General features: G+C 38.6%; 1 protein-coding gene and 1 long non-coding RNA gene across 2 annotated transcripts in view; one reads left to right on the top strand and one right to left on the bottom strand.

Moving 5' to 3' along the window:
* The window catches only part of LOC308195033 (uncharacterized protein), a 95219-nt gene extending 80559 nt beyond the window's left edge, over positions 1 to 14660 (bottom strand). Inside the window, exon 1 of the transcript XR_013951150.1 lies at positions 3157 to 14660. The gene's annotated coding sequence lies outside the window, so the exon portion shown is untranslated. The remainder of the gene's footprint in view (positions 1 to 3156) is intronic.
* On the top strand, positions 1148 to 18293 carry LOC308195038. The gene is made up of 2 exons (XR_013951174.1): positions 1148 to 1977; positions 15273 to 18293. It is a non-coding gene; the product is annotated as an uncharacterized lncRNA (long non-coding RNA).
* The last annotated feature ends 884 nt before the right edge of the window (positions 18294 to 19177 follow it).

Genomic DNA, 19177 nt, shown 5'->3' with positions numbered 1-19177 from the left:
GACTGTTATGTATCAAAAAATATCAACTGTAGAGAACTTCCAGAAATTAGGATCCTTCTTTAATTGCATACTAATTTATTTCTTCCAGCTAAGAAGTGCATGAAAGATACATTAACCTTACTGACATATGGGATAATGGAAGAATTTGACTCCCTATACAGGAAAAGCTGTAAGCTTTGAATCCATATCTAAATTCAGGCAGATACATAAATGTTACCTGTTGTATAGAAAAAAAACATGCATATAGTCAGTCAATAACATATTTTTCAAAAGCCACACAGGTGTAAGTTCACATCTGATTGGAACAGACCATTCTTACATTTATTGAATAAAATGTGGTAAGTACCTAATACATCACACATACCTATATTTTAAAATAATAGAATAGTAAGAATATTAAAAATTGATTGTTTAGAAATCCCATTTACTTAACGTGTAGCTAATATAATTAGAGGAGACTGATGCTTTTGTTTGTATAAATGTTATATTTGTGTTTTTCAGACCAAAATTTTGCAGCAAACACACCTGTCCTTTAGAAATCAAGAATATACAGAATAACTCCCAAAGTGATCAGAAAGATTCTTCAAAAGGACTATTTTTTGTATAAGCTGCATCTGTACAGGTATGTTTTTTACTGACACAGCCTTCTCATTCTAATAATTATTGTTTGTAACAGTATGGATCTGAATGTTAAAATTCTTTCTGATCCATTCACTGAGCTGGGTCTCCTATACTAGCTAATCTTGTTTACAATTATGTTAATATTTTACTAGGGTTTAAAATGCAACATGCTTTACAATGTACACACTCCAGTCTTGTCTGCCTAAATGGCATTGTTATAACTTCTGTGCTTCAGCTTGCATGCATACTGCTTGCATCCTGTAGGCAGGTACAAGAAAAAAAACTTGTTGAGCTCTGTGCCTGCTCCTTGCACTTTCATCACTTGTCCCTGGGAGTCTCTAGCCTGGTGTATACTGTACCTGCCATGAGGAAGGCAGCAACTGCAAAGCCTCAGGGAACCACGATGCATTAGATCCTTCCAGCTGTAAGTGATTGACTTGTGCCTGAATCATTTTATGAAACTGTGATGATTATGAAGAAACCCCAATGGACTGTACACACAAATTCCTGGCAATCAGTAAGTGCCTGCTTCCCTTTATTTACTACAGGCTGTTTCAACATCTTGATTTGCTTCTGATTCTTCACAACTTCTCTGTACAAAAGTGCTCCTTGGTTTTCAGACTTCTGGGATACTGATTTTTAGACCTAAATCCTGTGAGCAACTGAACACTTTACATTTCCCTTGACTTCAGAACTTCCTCACTAACTGCTGACAGGGGCTTGATTGGTAATTCGCTCATTGCTTTGGTAATGCTGGGGCTTGCTCTCATACACTTTAAACCTTCCTCTACACAGAAAGTAGTGTATGTGCATACCACAAGTTTTACTGCTAAGAAAATCTATGCTATCCTACAGATACTTTTTGTTTTAATAAGGATTTTTTGCTATGCTGAAAGATTCATACATTGCATAGAGATATATAAAATATATATAGGATATAGATAGATATAGGTATCCAGCTGAGTACAGCATTACTTCAATAGCTGCTCTCGTAATAGTGAAAGCAAGCTGTAAACGCCTCCTAGAGCAAACTCTACGTCCTACCTGGTAAGTAAAACAGCTTGAATTTGCATTCCTGCATGAGCGACAGCATTGTTCCCTTACCTGCTGAAGTTACTTAACCAGTTAGACCAGGATCTGGCATCCTTCTGACTAAAGACCTGACTCCTCTGGGAGAGCAATCCCTCTCCACAGCCAGCAGAGCCAACGTTTGCACTTTTTCCTAGGTGGAGCAGTAACAGTTCATGGAGCTGCCTTTCACAAACCTTGAAGTAGCTTTCATCCTGCTGGCTTTTGTCATTTTCTCCTTGTTTACCCTGGCATCTATCTACAGTGATCCCCATGACAACAAAGAAGGTAAATGAAATAATCTAAAATAAATACAGTAGTTTACAGCTTTTACTAACTAATATTCTTATTATAGGTTTTGCGATCGATCTTGCTGGTAGACTTGTAGTACACTTCAGCTTCACAAGTACCATACAGAGGGCAGAGAGCAATCAGTTACATTATCAGTAGAAGTCACAAGCACAGAAATTGTGCTAAGATATGAGACCAAGAGCTGTTGCAACCCCATCTCCTCATGCAGTCTGAGCTGCGCCAGACGGCTCAGAGCAGCGCTGAAAGTAACCTCCCAATGAATAAGTGCTTGTTCTTTGCAGGGGAGCTTTTTTTTTTTTTTTTTTTTTTGCCTAGTAACAGTTCTGCTTCGTGTTTGGAGGCACTATAAAACAGTCAGGTTGGGGATGTTCTTGTAATCAAGGTAAATGTTTGTTTTTATTAGTCTGAGGCCAAGTCCTTGCTCCCTTTTGTAAGAGCAAAAAAATGCCAAAGCACAGAGGGTGTCTGTCTCCCATTTAAAAGGTTTTGAATTCTGGGGATGGGGGGTGGGGGGAGAACAACCTAATCCCCTGCTAGATCTACAAAGGAGATTTAACATAACCTTACAGCATCAGCAGGGAATTCTCTTGTTACAAGTGCGGTGCTACCACAGTCATCGCCATGCCCCTAATCCCCTGCTGGCAGGAGCCTTGCTGGGCACTGGAGCAGAGCTGGGCACAGGGAGCACTGGCAAGCCCCACCAACAAAGCACAGCCTCTCCTCTTCCCATGGGATCACCCCAGTCCTACCCAACTTCACACGGAAGGCAGGGGGGAGGAAAGGAAGGGGTGACTGAAATAAGGCTCCCAGCAATATGGCTGCTGGCTTCTGCCGTATCTGATGGTAACTCAACCTGCATTAATTTGGTTTCTGTTTAAAATACGTCTCATATGGACATTTTGCTGAGCAACATCAGTGGAGTGTTCTTAATGTGTGTTGTCTCACAAAACTTCAGGCTGCTTGATCATTTGTGAAACACCAGCAATCCTCGTGAAGGCAAATAAGTGTCACTGCTTCTGCAGCCTGCATCCCAAGTAGTTTTCTTTCTTACTCTTCTGCTGCCTTGGATTTTACATAATTTCTACATAGAAGAGGAAAGCGTTAGAAAACAATGCACATTTCTGTGGGCAAAGTGTGGTTGCCATGAGAACTGACCTCATTCAGACAGCATGGACACAAACAGGTTTTCCTCAGAGAGGTCCATTGCACAACCACGGCAAGAACAGCGGCTCCTCGCACTCCAGCAGGGACCAGGGAAGGATGCAGACAAGGTGTACTCTCCCTGTGGCAACAAGCAAACATCTGCAGGGCAATTTTGCACAGGCTTGCAGATGAAAACTAGATGCTGTTTCACCTGTTTATAACTGAGATATGTCATTCAAGATTGGAAAGGAAAGTTAAGTGAATCATATTGATTTTAAACATTTATGCCTGCAAGTGGACTATACAAGGACAAGGTTAGGTCTCCTTCCTTGCCCTGAGCTTCCACAGTAATTTACTACAGGGATCACGTACGAGTAGCTCTGGCAATATTTTCTCAGTGTCAAAACTGCACAAGAACTTTCCTCTTGTCCAGTTTTTACCCCCATGGCCGTGCTTTCAGTTGGCAAAGAGAAAGCTAAACCTTCTGCTGAGCACTATATTAGAGCAGAATCCTGATGTAAGAGCTCATGGGTGCCAAAAGTCCTGCAGAGCGCAGTATGTTCAGCATTGCCAGGTCTGTCATTCCAGCTTAGGGCTGTACTCAGGGCAGCTTGTGTCCAGGGACCTTGGTCAGAACTGCAGTGAGAGCAAATTGTAATTATTCTGCCAACACAGTAACCCTTGAATTCGTGCAATGTCTTCCTGCACTAACAGCATCTTGCAGCCCCGTTTGTCTTTATCCTACAATGTTTTTTAAACTCTGCATTTAGAGAAATGATTGGCAGAGAGAGACTCTAAAACATAGCCAGCTTTCTAAGAGACAGTGGCAAGAGGAGAATGAAAACTCTATTACACTCCTTGTGCTAACACTGATGAGTGTCATATCAGAAACATTGCCTTGAGTCAAAGCTAACTGAAAAACACATAGATACTTGGGTCAGGAGCTGGTCAGCAAGGGACCTGAAGCTTGCTTACTGTTACACAGCAGTAGGACACTGGGCCAGTATCTTCTATAAACAGCCAAAAGGTGGCAGTTTCCATTGACTTCCATATGGCATGTTATCTGAACAGAAAAGAAGAGCTACAGCAGGATTTTCATCTAAACTTCAGTTATTTCGGTTCAGTAACTTAGGAGGGGAAAGTTGTACTTTTGTGAGAAGATGTGTTTGTTTTATTTTCTCTTGTGGCCAGGAAGTTTGCATGATGTTTGTTTTTCCCACAGTATAGACCATAGCATGTACCTTCCAGCTATCCAGGTAGATTAAGGAAAACGAGAAGTAGAAATAGTATAATGTATTTCTCAAGGTTCCCAAACAATTTATAAGGGAAATTTTCCTAAAAAACAATCTGGCCTTGTTTTACAGTATTTGATCATGGTATTGTATAGTAGGTAAATAGATGACATTACATCCTTGCCAGAATTGGGAGTTCTGTAAGATTATCCTCATGCAGTAATCCATGCGATTGTAAACATAACATATTCCTACAAAAGTTTCACTCAGAAGGTGGTGAGGCACTGTCACGGGCTGCCCAGAGAAGCTGTGGATGCCCCATCCCTGGACGTGTTCAAGGCCAGGCTGGGTGGGGCCTTGGGCAGCCTGGTCTGGTGGGAGGTTTCCCTGCCCATGGCCGGGGGGTTGGAACTGGATGATCTTTAAGGTCCTTTCCAACCTAAGCCATTCTGTGATTCTATGATTGCTTTGAATAAACAAGGTTTCCCTGTTCAGAAAGAAAAATGACATCTGACAGCATTAAGTGAGACCCTAGTAAGACAAATTCCCAGTAACATGACAACTGAGATACTTGAAGGACAATGAAAAAGTGCAGGAATTATGTCTTCACAGTGAAGACAGACACTGCTGAAAAATGCCCAAGTGCCTCACTAGAAGTGCCATCAGGAAATTTCTATAGTCAAAACCTGTTCTCTGCCTGTTTTGTTGTCAAAAGATTTCTATCTCCAAATCATAACCCTAAGGAGTATGAAACAATTAAGAAAATTACATTTAAAATAAGGCATGTATCGTTATCTTTATACTATGCATAATAGCACTTCTGGAAGAGCTTCAAAACCAAACCTACAGAAATCCTATATGTAAGATCAAAAAAATATTCATTACATGATTACAGAACCTTTTTTTTGCTGACATTACTTACTGTTCTTTGTAAGTAGAGGTCTACAGGCTAACATCTGGTGCAACGAGAGGTACAGGACATAGACTAGAGCAAAGGCTGACAAGAATGTAAGCTGCTTGGAGATCTGTAGCAGATCTGTCATTCCAAAGGAGCTTGCAGCACGTATTTCCAGCTGCCCTTTTAGGGGAAGCTAAACCCACGGTCACAACTTATATGGAACACCAGTTTCATGCCCCAGTGCTCTCCTCTATAAGCAATAACTATGAGGAAGCAGCCTGGCTGCTTCTGGTTCCTTCTTGTGTGTAGCAGGTAAGCCTGGACTTTAATTCCTTTAACTGACCCGTATCCCTTTCATGGACCAAACCACAGCTTCTCAAAGCAAAGCACAATGTGCTTTACAGGGTTTTGCTTTAAGAAATATAAAAGATTACAGATTTATTGTAGAAAAGTAAAAGGGAGCAAGACACATTAATAACTTATGATGTGTTTGCCACCAAAGAGACAGTCATTAGAAGAGCACAGTTTCAAACAGGGTTCATGCAATAAATCTCCCACTGGAGGGAGTTCTCTAGTCATCCTAAGCCACTAGCTGTGCTATTTAGAGAAGAATTATCTTGCAAAGACCAGAAGCAACGCATGGTTTCCTGGAAGCCTTGCTCTCAGCAGTGTCTGTTAACATTGAAATCTCAAGTCTGATGATTAAAATGCCTGTCTCGCCATTCATACCTCCTTATGTGACAAGCTGTTCCAAATACAGGTGTGTGCATGGGAGTTCTACTGCCTTAGTTGATTTTTGCCTCAGGGAAACTTGACTTCATATGCACAAATTGAATTTCAGTGGAATAAAGTTACCATTTTGCTCCATTTACACAACATAATCCAAATGGCAAGACAGTAAGGAAGCTACTGGCAAGAAATACTCCTTGCCCCCTAACATCTGTTTCTCCTTATCCATAAATATGGGTTATTTATTACCAGAAAGAAAAGCAATTATACATATAAAACCAAAGAATGAAGGATAGCCTATACTAAACTATTATTTTAAAAACTTGCTTAAATTAAAATGACTGAAATTCTTCAAGATGCCTTATTTCATACAGGCACCCCAATGCCTTCACCCTCCCCCACTGGCACAAAGTCCATAACTCTGCCACTAATACAGAAATCTGGGGAAGGTTTCTGTCTGTATTTAGGAGTGTGTTTTGGGATCCATGTAATTAAGAAGGTATTTCATAAAGCTCATGGTAAATGCCATCCTTCTGCAAAAGTACAGGAGACACACTGGCTGTGTTAAAAACATATTTCAGTTTTTCAATGACTTGTTCCAGCCTGAGGACTCAGAATACCCTGAATCCAATGTCTAGCTATCCATACAGGAGAGATGCTGGCTAGGAAGTTAGTAAGAAAGGTGAGTTGCAAGCACAGCTCTGAACTTCAGCATCTCTCTGGACGTGGCACGTCACTCATCAGTCTCCTTGGGTAATGAAGCACCAAGCCTTTGTAAGCAAGCAGATGGAAAAGTAGCAGCCCTTTTTCTGCCGTAGTCACCAACGAATTAGGAAGTCTGGGTGAGTTTAAGGACATTCACAAACCTGAGAGGATTTGAATGGCAGGATGTCCTTTCCAGGAGAGCTTGTGAGGCTAGACTGCTGGACAGGCTCTGATGCCTGCTGCCAGGAGGCCACCACTGTGTAGGCATGCAAGCTCCCAGGTGTGAAGGAGAGAAGAAGCAAGAGGCAGCCTGGCTTCCTGATCAACCAAGAAAAATACCTTAGGCTGGGGAACTTTGAATCTGACCTGTGCTTTGGAGACCGCTTAGGTATCTTGAATAAAATTTATCTGTCATCAGATGTCATCATAAGATGTATAAACATATGAATAAAACACATAAACACTAAAATTTAAAGTACATTTGATGTCCTTGCTCAGGGAAGTGAGTTACCATTTAATTTTCTCTTCTGGGATGGGAAATACTAGGGAATAAAGCCCTTGCTGTAGATCCGGTTATCACTGACTGCTCTGTCTCAGAAGTGTCAGCTAACAGCATAATTTCAGAACATTTCTGTGCCAGAGGGATGGCTCTAAGCATTTGAGAAATGCAACTTTAAAGCTGGGAAAGGATGGTCTTGAAAGAATACCTACGGGTCAGTAAAACACTTCTTACAGCTCTTCATTAAGAGTATTTTCTGGGAGATACCCTGAGCCATTGGCCTATACTTCTCCAGAAAGCTGGAGACGGGAACACTGTATCCCCTCAACATACACTGAACAGTGTGTCAGGCAAAGCTGTCCTACAGGGCAGAGCTTGAAATTGGGTGGAGATCATCAGATCTAGATCTTGGGAACCTTTTATACAGCCAGAGGATACTAGAGTATTGCGGCAGTATGCATAGCTCCTTCACATACGACTGACTGAATCTCAGTTTGCTCACATGGAGCGCGAGACTCAGGATGGGATCTGTATCCATAAGAACTATTAACAAAAAATAACAAAACAAAGAAGAACATGAAAATGAAACTGCATATTTTTAATACATTTTTTATCCTTGATACTTAAGAATAGTGACCATAATGTTCGGTATTTCTGATCTGATCACTTTGACAGTTCCTCTGTAAATCTCTACAATGATTTGAGTACTGATGTCGTGGACAGTGAAAAGGGCAAATAGTAATTACACTTTAGAACTTATTGTTCTCTGAAATGTTTAGGATACTTTTAATATTTCCAAAATGCTAAATATTAGGAAATTTTAATATTTCCATGATTTCTCTAACAAGAATTTCTCTTGATTAAGAACTGCTGTTAAGCCTTGTAAAGTCATTAACCACAAGGAATACTACAAGCACACAAGCCTGCAGACAAACCCCCTTCTATTTCTCTTTCTTATAAAAATAAAGGCTCAAGCAAGCTCGATGATCACACATTTACAAAGAACAGATTATTTCTAGAAAAATGACATCAGCTAAAACTGCCAAAGTCCACCAAAGGGAACAATAAATGTTGTGCATCAGCTACTACTTTAGAGAACCAAGAGGATAAGGGCCAGATCCTAAGCACTGCAAAGAAAAAAAAAAAAAAAAAAAAAGAGCAACATTGAGAGCATTGTTTTGTACTAGTAAGTAAAATCTGATTAAACTGGAGAACAAAATAACAAGGAAAAAGAAATATTTCATCTTATAATATGAATTGTCTTAAACAATTACTAGGAATTCCTAATTCTTAAACAGGAAAACTCTGTATAATGTGATAAAGTTTTCCATGCATTTCCATGGAAACACCACAGTTTCATCAATCCTTACCTGTATGTTACCTACAAAACCTACAAAATACAATTTCAGGAATAAAAAGACTTGGCTATATACTTGTTCTAACTAGGGAAAATCAAAGTGCTTAACAACACTGTTAGATCTGCAGAAGGAAACCTGGGGAATTAATGTTTAACCTTTCCTCAGCCACAAAGAAACCCTCTTCTCCATCTTGGGAACAACACTTGGTGACCTACATTAATTTGAAAGTTTAGTATCTATTTCTTTCCAGCAGCAGCAGCCACAATTCATACGCTTAATGTATTCTGATCTAGAGGTCAGTATTTTCAAAGTCTAAACCAGCAGAATAGTTAGCTTTAGGGAGCTTTTTTTTTTTTTTTTTTTTGCTTTGTCCATGGGATGGAATAATTAATTGTCAAAGAGTGCTCCTTTCACAAGAATCAGTAATAAGAGTATATGTGATTTGTTCTCAGGACAACTTTTAATTCTAAAGCAAAATTAGAAAATGTTTATTTAAAACTGATTATTACATCTAATTGAAGATTAACTTTAAGAGGACATTCTCAAAATTTAAGTACCCCAGGCATTCAACTGTTTGAAGATAATGAAAGGTGGGAGACTATATTATAATTACGCTCCTAATTTAATGATTTAAAATAAAGCATGTCAAAATGGTAGGGAATTAATCTTGCTAATGTGGATGATTTCTGATTATAATATTCTTCTCTATACTAGAAATATGTACACATGCATATATTTATCTCAAGACTTATGGTGGCTTGGGGGAGTAGTATAGCTTGGAGCAGAACTTGCAGATGAACTGCTAAAAACAGACTGTCACTGCATAAGGGAAACAGGGCATTTTACACTGTTCAAAGGAAAACTGTATAGGACCACCCATGCTGCAGCTATTTAGTAACAGAAAAGCCTATGCGTGATTGAACTACAGTAAATGGTGAAATACGGCAACACAGCAATAGAGCAATACAGATGTGGCCTTAGATCTGAAAATGTAAAGCTTATTGCTGAATAATTAAGTAAAAGAATGCATTTCATCTGAAATAATTGTACAGGTTCCTCTGGTTGAATTTAACTTATCTGCAATTGGAGTCACTAGGAGCATCCAAGTCTTTAAAGGTATAGAGGTCAGAAGGGGAAGAGATGGATGAAGACGACAAAAAAGAAAAAGAAAAAAAAAAAAAAAAAAGCTAGAAAAGTTCTGGGATCAAAGCTGAGGAAGGGTTTCATTACCCTAACTTTTAGGCTCCTGACCCCGGAGATGAACATGTCGGTTGCTGTGGGCAGGCCTGGGCATGCCAAACAAAGAAGTTCCTAAACATCTGAGGACTTCCTAAACCTCATGAGAGAGGATGTCTTGGGGAAGGCTCACTTTGTGCCTGTTTCTTTAACTCCTCTAAATATTTGCTAATGGTCACTGTCAGAGAGGATACTAAGAGAGGCGTACGTTTTGGGCAGATGCAGCATGTACCATGCCATGTATGCTTAGCAGTCTGTCTACATCTGGCCAAATGCGGTGCTGTGCACAGTGTTGGGTCCCAAGTCCCACCATGTGCTGGACCCACCAGGGCTGCCCTGGAGGCACGACCTGCCTTCTTAACGCAGGGCTCCGTGACTGCACAGCCGCACTGAGTTGCCAGAGGGAGGTAAACAACCTGACCTTTCTTTTCAGAAGATTCACCCCTCTTTTTAAAACACAACAGCAAGTAGTGGTGTTTGTTTTTGCTACTTCTCCTTTTAAATAAAAGCTGGGGGGTGCTTGTTTGGAGAGCGGAAGATTTCAGTTCCTCGGCTCCTCCAGTCACCATGCTGCGAAAACGTGCCCTGCTGCTCCAGCTGAAGTGATCCACTGCACTACTCCAGGGCAGGCTTTCTGGAGCTAGAGGTGGCTCTGTAGCCTGTTTCCCATCCCCAACAGCAAGCCAGATCTACACTGGACTGTCAGCTTTCTTCATTCAAATATTGTTGAGTGGAGAACAATTCCAATAGGCTTTAAAACAGGAACAACATAGACCTTCATCCTTGTGCACTGTCCTCTGGGCAAGTGCACAAACCACAGCAGAAGCCTATTCAATTTTAATGATTTTCTGCACATTTTTAAGAGGATAGATTTTTCTTTCCGCTTAGATCATGATGTGGCAGTTAGCACTTTCCTTGGTGTCTTTAGGCTCCTGTGGGGAAGGCACTGAAAAGAAGTTATCCACTTCCTACAGAAATGGTCTTACCCACTAAGTGATTATAACATAAGTAGTGGCTGTGCTCCTGTTCCACTAAAGGAGTTATGCCAAAGAGCTCAGAGGTAAGGCAGAAAGCATTGAAGGAGGCACGCTCCCAGGGAGAAAGTTCCTAGGGAAGCAGTGTAGAGAACCAGATCAGGTGCTTGGGTGATTGCTCCATGCGGCTGGCAGGAGGAAAGCCTCATAGCAGCAAGTGCTGTTCCTTCCTGCCTCCAGTTCACTCAGCATAAACACCATTCAAAAGCATCACCTGTCACTGCTCTGTCAAGTGCAGGTTGAATTCAGGATTTCAACTCCGAACTGGCACAGTAACGGGAGCATGGAATGCCTTCTGCTGATCAGAGTGAAATGTCTGTGTTCAAAGAAAGTTGCATCAAAATTAAGCACAAAATCCAAGGGGTAAGGTCATTAGTGGCAAGACAGTTTTCTTGTCTTTTTTTTTTTTTTTTCTGAGAAAAAATCTGGAGAAACCTAATAGGCCTACAGCAAGTCTTTCCCCCCTACACACACAAAAACATTACCAGGGTGCTTTCATGTTGCTCCTTGCCTCCCCACACATAGACTTTAAAGTTTACCAACTTCTTTTGTGGAAAAACTCAGGGAAAATAAGCCACCTTTGAAAAGCACTACAAGGGAGGATAGAAAGGAAAGAAAAAACAGCCTTATGTTTTCAAACTAATGATGTGGGAGTTAGAACGGAACATTAAGACTTTCCCAGGAATCCCTAAAGAACTGTTATATATTATTTTAGGACAAAACTCAATCCATATTGGAGTCACAGAATTGCTTTTGAATTATTGGGTAATACTCGTGGATTGGATGACTTTCTTCTTAAACTCAGATGTAAACAAGAGTTTTCATCTCTTTGGGAGGTATATTTTGATGTTAAATATATAGCAGAGTAAGTGCAACAGGGGTTAAGGAGTCCTTCCCAGATTAAAAACCCAACATTTTGGGTTGCAAGTAGGCAATAAATAAGATTACTCTGTCACACTCTGTTCTCTGTCTACCACTTCTACTTTTTCCTCTGAATTTTAGTAATGTGATACCTTGCACCCCATCTGTGTGAGTGGTGGTTAGAAAGGGGTTTTTTGAAGGCTATATTTGGCAAGTAGGATAGAGGCTTCCTGGTTCTCTATGAGTAGGAGCATTCATACCTGAAAGAATATGGGAAGAAAATAACTCTCTAATCTCAGGGATTTCTTCTGGCTTTGTGCCCTACTGCAAAATCACCTGCATGAGCACACACTGAGACTCATTTCAACATGTTTTTGTAGCTAGAAACACTTGAAATGTGAATGTCCAAATTAGTTGATGCTTCTGCTTGGCTCTGATGACCTTTTCTGTTCCCATGGGTTCTTGTTCAACCTCTGCCTCCACAGAGTGCAGGCAACTCTCACCATGCTGGTACTTAACAGTATCTGTGGGGCGTAGACAGCTGTAGAACCATTGATAAGTGACCTTAAGCAGGCTTTTGCATGACCTGCATGGAATCTTGGAGACAAACCTCAAAATAAAATCAGATTTATTTTAGTTTCCTATATTCTTCACTACATAGCCTTGAATCCCATAAATATTTTGTGGCTGGTGGAGTGAGAAGGAAAGGTGGGGTAGATTTTTGTGAAAAATGCCATACATCTGTGCTCAAACTGCTGTGTAACGGGATAGGTTTTTCGTAGCATTGATCCTCTATGTATGAACTCACACTTGAGTATCTTAAACACAGGGGTTTTGAAAACTTCTTTCACTGAGATACAAACTAACAGCACTTCCCTTGCACTGGGGGCAGGTTAAGAACACTCATACAAAAAAGTACAATGCCTTATCTGTAACTTGTCTTGCTAACAGGAATTGGCAATGTTTGATATAAGCCATAGCCTAAAATAGCCAAATAAGAGTCATGCACCCAAAGAAAGAGCAATTTGAAAAATGTATGTTGCTAAGAGCACAGACCTGAGACCAGTAACTGTTCAAATATAGGAGAAGAGAAGACAGGTTAGACAAATATTTTAAATATTGGATAACTGTATTTCAGAAGGTTGCAAAAACAAAAGTACATATTTCAAAGGTAAGAGCACATACTCCTAAGGACTTCAGGACCAGTCAGTTATGGAGAAAGTATGGAGGAGTAGATGGAGAGGGAATAAAAATAAAAAATAAAAATCAAACTAGACTTCACAACATCTAAAGGCACCAGCATTCTTCTCAGGAAATGTAATATTTTTCCTAGCTGAAAATTTATGCAACAGGTCAAATATATGTTGGCCTCGTTTTCTTTGATGGCAGATTTTATAGATCAGACATCAGAGCGTTAGCGTGGACAGCTCATGCAAAGACTCTAAGCCAGTTTAAAAATGGTGGCCCAGAAGAAAAGAACTGGAAATGGAGTAACTCCCTAATGATGAATCTCGGGGTTTTTCTGTTTTATATAGCTAATAAAGGTCAAACATCTGAAAACATGGACTAGGCTACATATGAAACTGTAACAAGAAGGAAATTAGCTGAGTTTCTCAGAGGAAAATAAAAGTGGAAGCAGAAGTAAATTAACGTTGGAGATTGAAGAAGTGAGAGCTTTGCATAAAAATGTTTTATAAGTTTATTTAAACACCTCTCACTTCCTTCTGTTATTAAAGAAAATTATGAAGGCACACAGCAAGTTGAAGTGAAGATAGAGCAGTGTGAAAATAAGGCCAGTGAGCTCCTCACCTACAGATAAAAAGCAGGAAAATGTCTATTTGCAGATGATAAAAATAAAAAAAATGGCGATGAGGCTAAGGACCAGAGATATTGTTGAAAGATCCACGAGGTTTTATCTCAGTTTCATGCTCTCAGCCAGAGGGATACTATGGACAAAATTGCAGAATTATAGATTACTGATTTTAGCATGCCTTGGCTAAATATGGACCAGTTAGGTCCTGACATACAATAAACAAAAGGAAAAGAAGAGGCTGTAGAAGTAATGAAATTAATGCTGACATAACACAGCCCAAAATGAAATAGGAAGCTTATATGATAGAGTGAACCAGATTTTTTGAGAGAATGGAAAGATTTTCCAAAAAATAACAAGATCAGATAAAATATTAATACCAAAAACATTTTGAAACATTGGCTGTTTTAATTTTCATTTTGCATATTATATTTTCCAGGACTGTAACAAAAATAATTAAAACACTGCTCACATAATAAACCTGAACAATCAGAATAATACTGTGCTTACATTAACAGGTCATATAGATAGCCTATGTTAACAGATGCCTTAGTTTTAATCTGAATGTCAAGTGTATTTATCAATTGGTGAAGTGATCTTTTTAACAAGTACACAGAAGTGAGAAGTAGGACACTCGGATTATCTGTGCCATTTCTTCTCATATACAATAAGGGAAATGTTTTAAAAGAAACATAAATGCTTATATAATTTTGAGAAATCGTTATCAGACAACTCTGGCAGGAATATCCCACACTGGTGGTATTTTAAATGAAAACAAATCAAATTCATTAACAAAAATGGATTACAGACCTTTTTATCAATAGGAAAAAGCATGACAGCTTTAACCTGGAAATAACTGAGCCATTTAATGCTATAGATACCATTTTAAGCATCTGAAAAAAATAAATACACTTACACATACTTAATGTTGGCACTACTTCTAGGACGGTATGTCTGCTATTAGTGGCAAAATAGAGTTATAAGAATTTTCTTCAAAATTTTAGGGTCTACAGGTATAAATAGATTCAATAGATTTAAAACCAGTAATAGGAGAATTTATAATAACTGTTAAATAACTGTTAAATAACTGTTATAACAGTTATAATACTTTAAGTTATAGCTGAAAATCTAACAAAATGACATCTTTCATAGTAATGACAGTTTATTCCTTCTTTTGTTATGACATGAGGTTTTATTTATGCTTTGGAACTAGACAAATAAATTCGAGGTTCTGACATTTTTTGGAATATTTTAATTCTGTTAGGGAAAACAGGTAATTCTATGCCCATATAAATATGTTTACTGCTAAAAATAAAGGTGTTATTTGACATTGGTCAGAAAGCATTAATTCATTTTTTAAGACACCAAGCAATCATGACATAACTTACAGTCACAAACCTCATGAAATAAAGGGAGGAACATTCTTTACTTGTCCCATGTCTTTTCCACTGCCTGTAGAGTTAATGTTCTGCTTCTGGCACATAGTTAATTCTAATAAAGAAACAGGAACTTGGGAAGCACACAGATGGCCACATACTATAAATTATGTGGTTGTCTTATGTGGGTGGTATTTAAAACATTGCTTCTTCACTCCCTCATATCAAGCCTGAAATCTGAAGGAACTTGGTGCTTGATAAGGCTTCTACATTTTCTATTTTTAATGTATGTGTGCAAGTCTTGTCAAGTAGGAAAACTTTTAGGTAACAATATAACTATCTCTCTAACTCTAAAATGCTTTTCATTAATGATGATCCTGTTCTCTCCAGAGGAATGCTCCACACAGGAAGGATACAAGAAAAGGATCAAATCCAACAAGAAAAAGACGTGTGCAAATATGACTGAAGTGATTTAAAAAAAGAACTATTACCCAGGTCCACTGTTGGACATACCTCTGAAAGAGGTAGCTTTGGAAGCTGGTCACCTGAAGACAGTGAGAAAAAGGATGTGAGAAAGGAAGGACCTGATCACCCATCAGATGGAATCCAGACGTGACAATTAGAGTTAATGAACCACGACCCATGAAGCTGTTTCAGCACCTTTTTACAACCCCACTTCATGGCCTTAATAAAACTTCCAGGGCTTTTTTTTTTTTTTTTTATAAAGTACATCTGCTCTAAATACTAAAGGGAGAAACTAGATTCAGAAGTTATGTTTGGTTTCTTCCCTGCTTTTCAGTCATGTATAAAGTATATTTAAGGTCAGCGTGTTTGCTTTTCTATCTGTTAAGTCAACTGAACATCAGAAGATACTATTTCTACAAGACTGTATAGTATTTTTATAGTAGTTATTTAATTTACATTAACATTAATAAGCTGCTAAAGGTGACTGAAAAGTATCAGGCAAATATTTTTAAGTTAACCACTATAATGGCATCTATGTTCATATACTGTTTTTGACCCCAGATATTTAGAAAGCTATCATGATGTCTTAGGAAAATTAGGTTGATTGATTTGCTGCTTTTGAAAGGTGCCTAACTCGGCCTTGATACTAAGCCCTCCACTTCTTCACAGAGACAAAACATTTCTACAGTTTTGGGATCCCACCCATTTCCTGTAGGTCTCAAGCACGAGTATTACACCAACACTGCTGCTTCTGTGCATAAGTAAAAAGAAGCAAGGAAGCAAGGGGAAGGACAAAGTAGTTCATATGCTAATTGTTAGAAGACTCCCTTTTGCATATGAGGAGCTCTGGTTGGGCTATAAGTTTTAACATACACAGGGAAGGAGAACTGGCTTAGTTCCCCTAAGTGAAAAAACACTGTGACAAAAGTAAAAATATCAAGAAATTGACCTTGTTGTACTGCAAATCTTAAAATGGTAGTTGTAGAGCAGCCTAATTATGATGCATCATTTTCAGACTGTCAGTGTTTTTCAGGGTAGTAAAGAGAATGCCTTATTCTGTCAGATAGCTAATGTTAACCCCAAATTCCTGTTTGATCCCATATCACACCTTTTTTTTTTTTTCTAGAAAAAGGGATAAATTCCTTTCAGAGCCTCTCAACAGTTTCCCCAAATCAGCAGAATCCATGCATTTGGTCTTTACTAGTATGTGGGATGGAGGATTGAAATAGGGCCAAACAATTCTTGTTTTTTTCCATACCAGGGATTCCTTTCCCTGGCCTCCTCCTAAGACATTCTGGCAAATATGCAAGTCCACCAGCATGCAACATTCTCCCTACCTATGGCAGAGAGCTCCAAATCTCACTGCATGCTGAGCTCTCTACCTTCTCCAGTGACACTGCCACGCTTCATCCCTAGCTACTTTCCTGCTGTCTCCTGCCTCCCCTACTCGTCCTCCCCACCAACAGGGATCATGAAACAGTGAGAGTGACAAAAAGGTAAAATCCCAAGAATCGCAAGTTATTTAATCTTTCAAAATTAAATTCACTCTCTCCTTCTAGACCAAATGTATAGGTGAAACTGTTACACTTCCCCTCCATCCCCCAATTTGATATTAACCAGTAATTTAAAAAATTAATCAGGCTGCATATTAATCCATGACCAAATCAATGCTAGATTCATTTGCTGGAAGGATAACATAATGTTTTGTCACAACTTCATTTGTCATCCCGAGGTCTGATAAGTATTCAGCTTGTGCTAACACAAAAATGGTTTTCCCCAAACAAATCATTTCACTATGAAAACCGATACCTAAATTACAACTGCTTTTTGGTAATGGTAGTCAATTCCAGGAAGACTTTTCCAGTGGACTTGGTCAGAAATACACAAAGGCAAGATACTGGTTGCAGAGCAGGAAGCTCACAAGAGCTTGAAGGCAGTGTCTCATGGCAAGCTGCATCCCAGATCCCTCTTCTCACTGTTTTAGAAAGTGATCAGTTACATCTGGGGAAGACAAAGGCATCTCAGCCACTGGCACCCCTTTCACTCTGAACATGAAGAAAACCATCATTCAGAAGTTATAGTCCAGTTTGGCCTTGCACAGGGAAATGTCTGTGTTATGTGCAGGACCTCATTGGGAGTCTCTGCCTCTCATGGAAGTGGCTCATAGATCTTTCTTCTTACTCAGGTTGTACTCACACATTCCATTTTTTTATTAGTAGTACTGCACACCCTTTACTGATACTCAGGCTTGCTCAAGCTGAATATTACAATAAATTACTATTACTGTCACCAGTTACCTTCTTATAGTGAAATCACTTTCAGGAAAAAAAAAAAAAGGAATGTTGCTGTCTTCTGTTCTCCTAGTATGGGCATGTGGATAAATTAAATGATACTTATGTCTTTCTGTAAGGAGATTCAAAATTTCTCTCTAAACAAAAGATGATCAGAAGGAAAGAGAAGGAAAAAGCATGGTAAGAGTAAAATGCCTGATACAAAGTTATTTGACTGAAGATGAATGGTAGAGGAATATTATAAAATCTCTCCATATCTTAATCAACAGTTTAAATAATAAAACACTCCATTTTATTCTAGCAAGTTTTTTCAATGCAAAAAAAAATGTTTCATGGTATTTTAAATGGCCTAGGGACTATAATCTGTCTCCTCCAGTATACACATTATTGCTACGACAAGTCCAGCTTTATCTTTTTTTTTTTTTTTCCACTTTATTAACATCCCAAGGGCTCAGTAAATGTTACTGGTATTGAAAACACAGTCAAACAGGTGAAATAAAATAAAAGGGGAAATTAATTTTTAAAATATCAAAATATAGAGTGTTTGCTGAAAATATATTCTGCCTTGCTTACACATTGAGCTATTTTTAAGCATGTGTTCAGAGAAGTTGTATAACATATAATATAGTAAATAAAGCACCCACAAACCAGGTGAGTGATATTATAAAGGTCTATTATTTTAATAACTTACTACAATAAAGAAAGAACATATAAGAAATAATCGCTTTAGTCTTCGTTTGTCTTTTTAAGAGAAAACATTCTATTAGACATTTTTGATTTCATGAGTTGTGTACAAGTCATTCTGGAATGAATGAACTTGATGTGGATCCAGATTTCAGCACTTTTTATTTGAAAGTAACAGCAAATGGAGTTTCCTTGGTCTTTAATTAATTTAATTGTTTATTCAAAACATTGGTTTGAAGCTATTTAACCTGCAAAGCACTTATTTTGATTAAAAAGAAGCTGCTGTTCCTCATCCAGGATGATGACAACTCATGTGTTTAGTGATATATATCTGGGGAAAAAATATTCAGCATTGACACAAACATAAAAGAGCACTTAAGAACTCAGAATTGTGTCTTAGAAGATCCAAGTCAAACACACACTTTCAGTTCTTGTTGTGAATTACAGTCCAAGTTTCTACATACATTCTAAACTACAGTGAATTTTCCAGTCCTTTGACTAATAGAAGATATATGGGACCAACGTCCCAGCACAAAAAGTGTATTAAAAATGTCATATTTAGTAATTAAATTATGGAATTAAAAAAAAATCCTTATGCATATTCTCAGCAAGTGAGAAATTCCTGTTTTGATTTTCAATTCCTGTGTTGCACCTTACATGCTAAGTGAGGAACAGCTTTATAAAGGTTTATAATCTCACTTTCAAAGGGGAGAGTGCACCAGGACTGGATAACTGTGGTATAGAGAATAAAATGTTGCCCTGAAATCTCTCCTCCCCCCTAAAAAGAGGTAGAAGTGTGATAAAGTACCCTGTTCTTCATACTCCTGAAGTTGCTACAGCAAGAAGAAGCTGCTA

Source organism: Anser brachyrhynchus (assembly GCF_964034855.1).
Source record: "Anser brachyrhynchus genome assembly, chromosome: 4".
NCBI classification, from domain to species: Eukaryota; Metazoa; Chordata; class Aves; order Anseriformes; family Anatidae; genus Anser; species Anser brachyrhynchus.
Note: the sequence above shows the minus strand (reverse complement) of the source record. Positions and strands in the feature narration are given on the sequence as shown.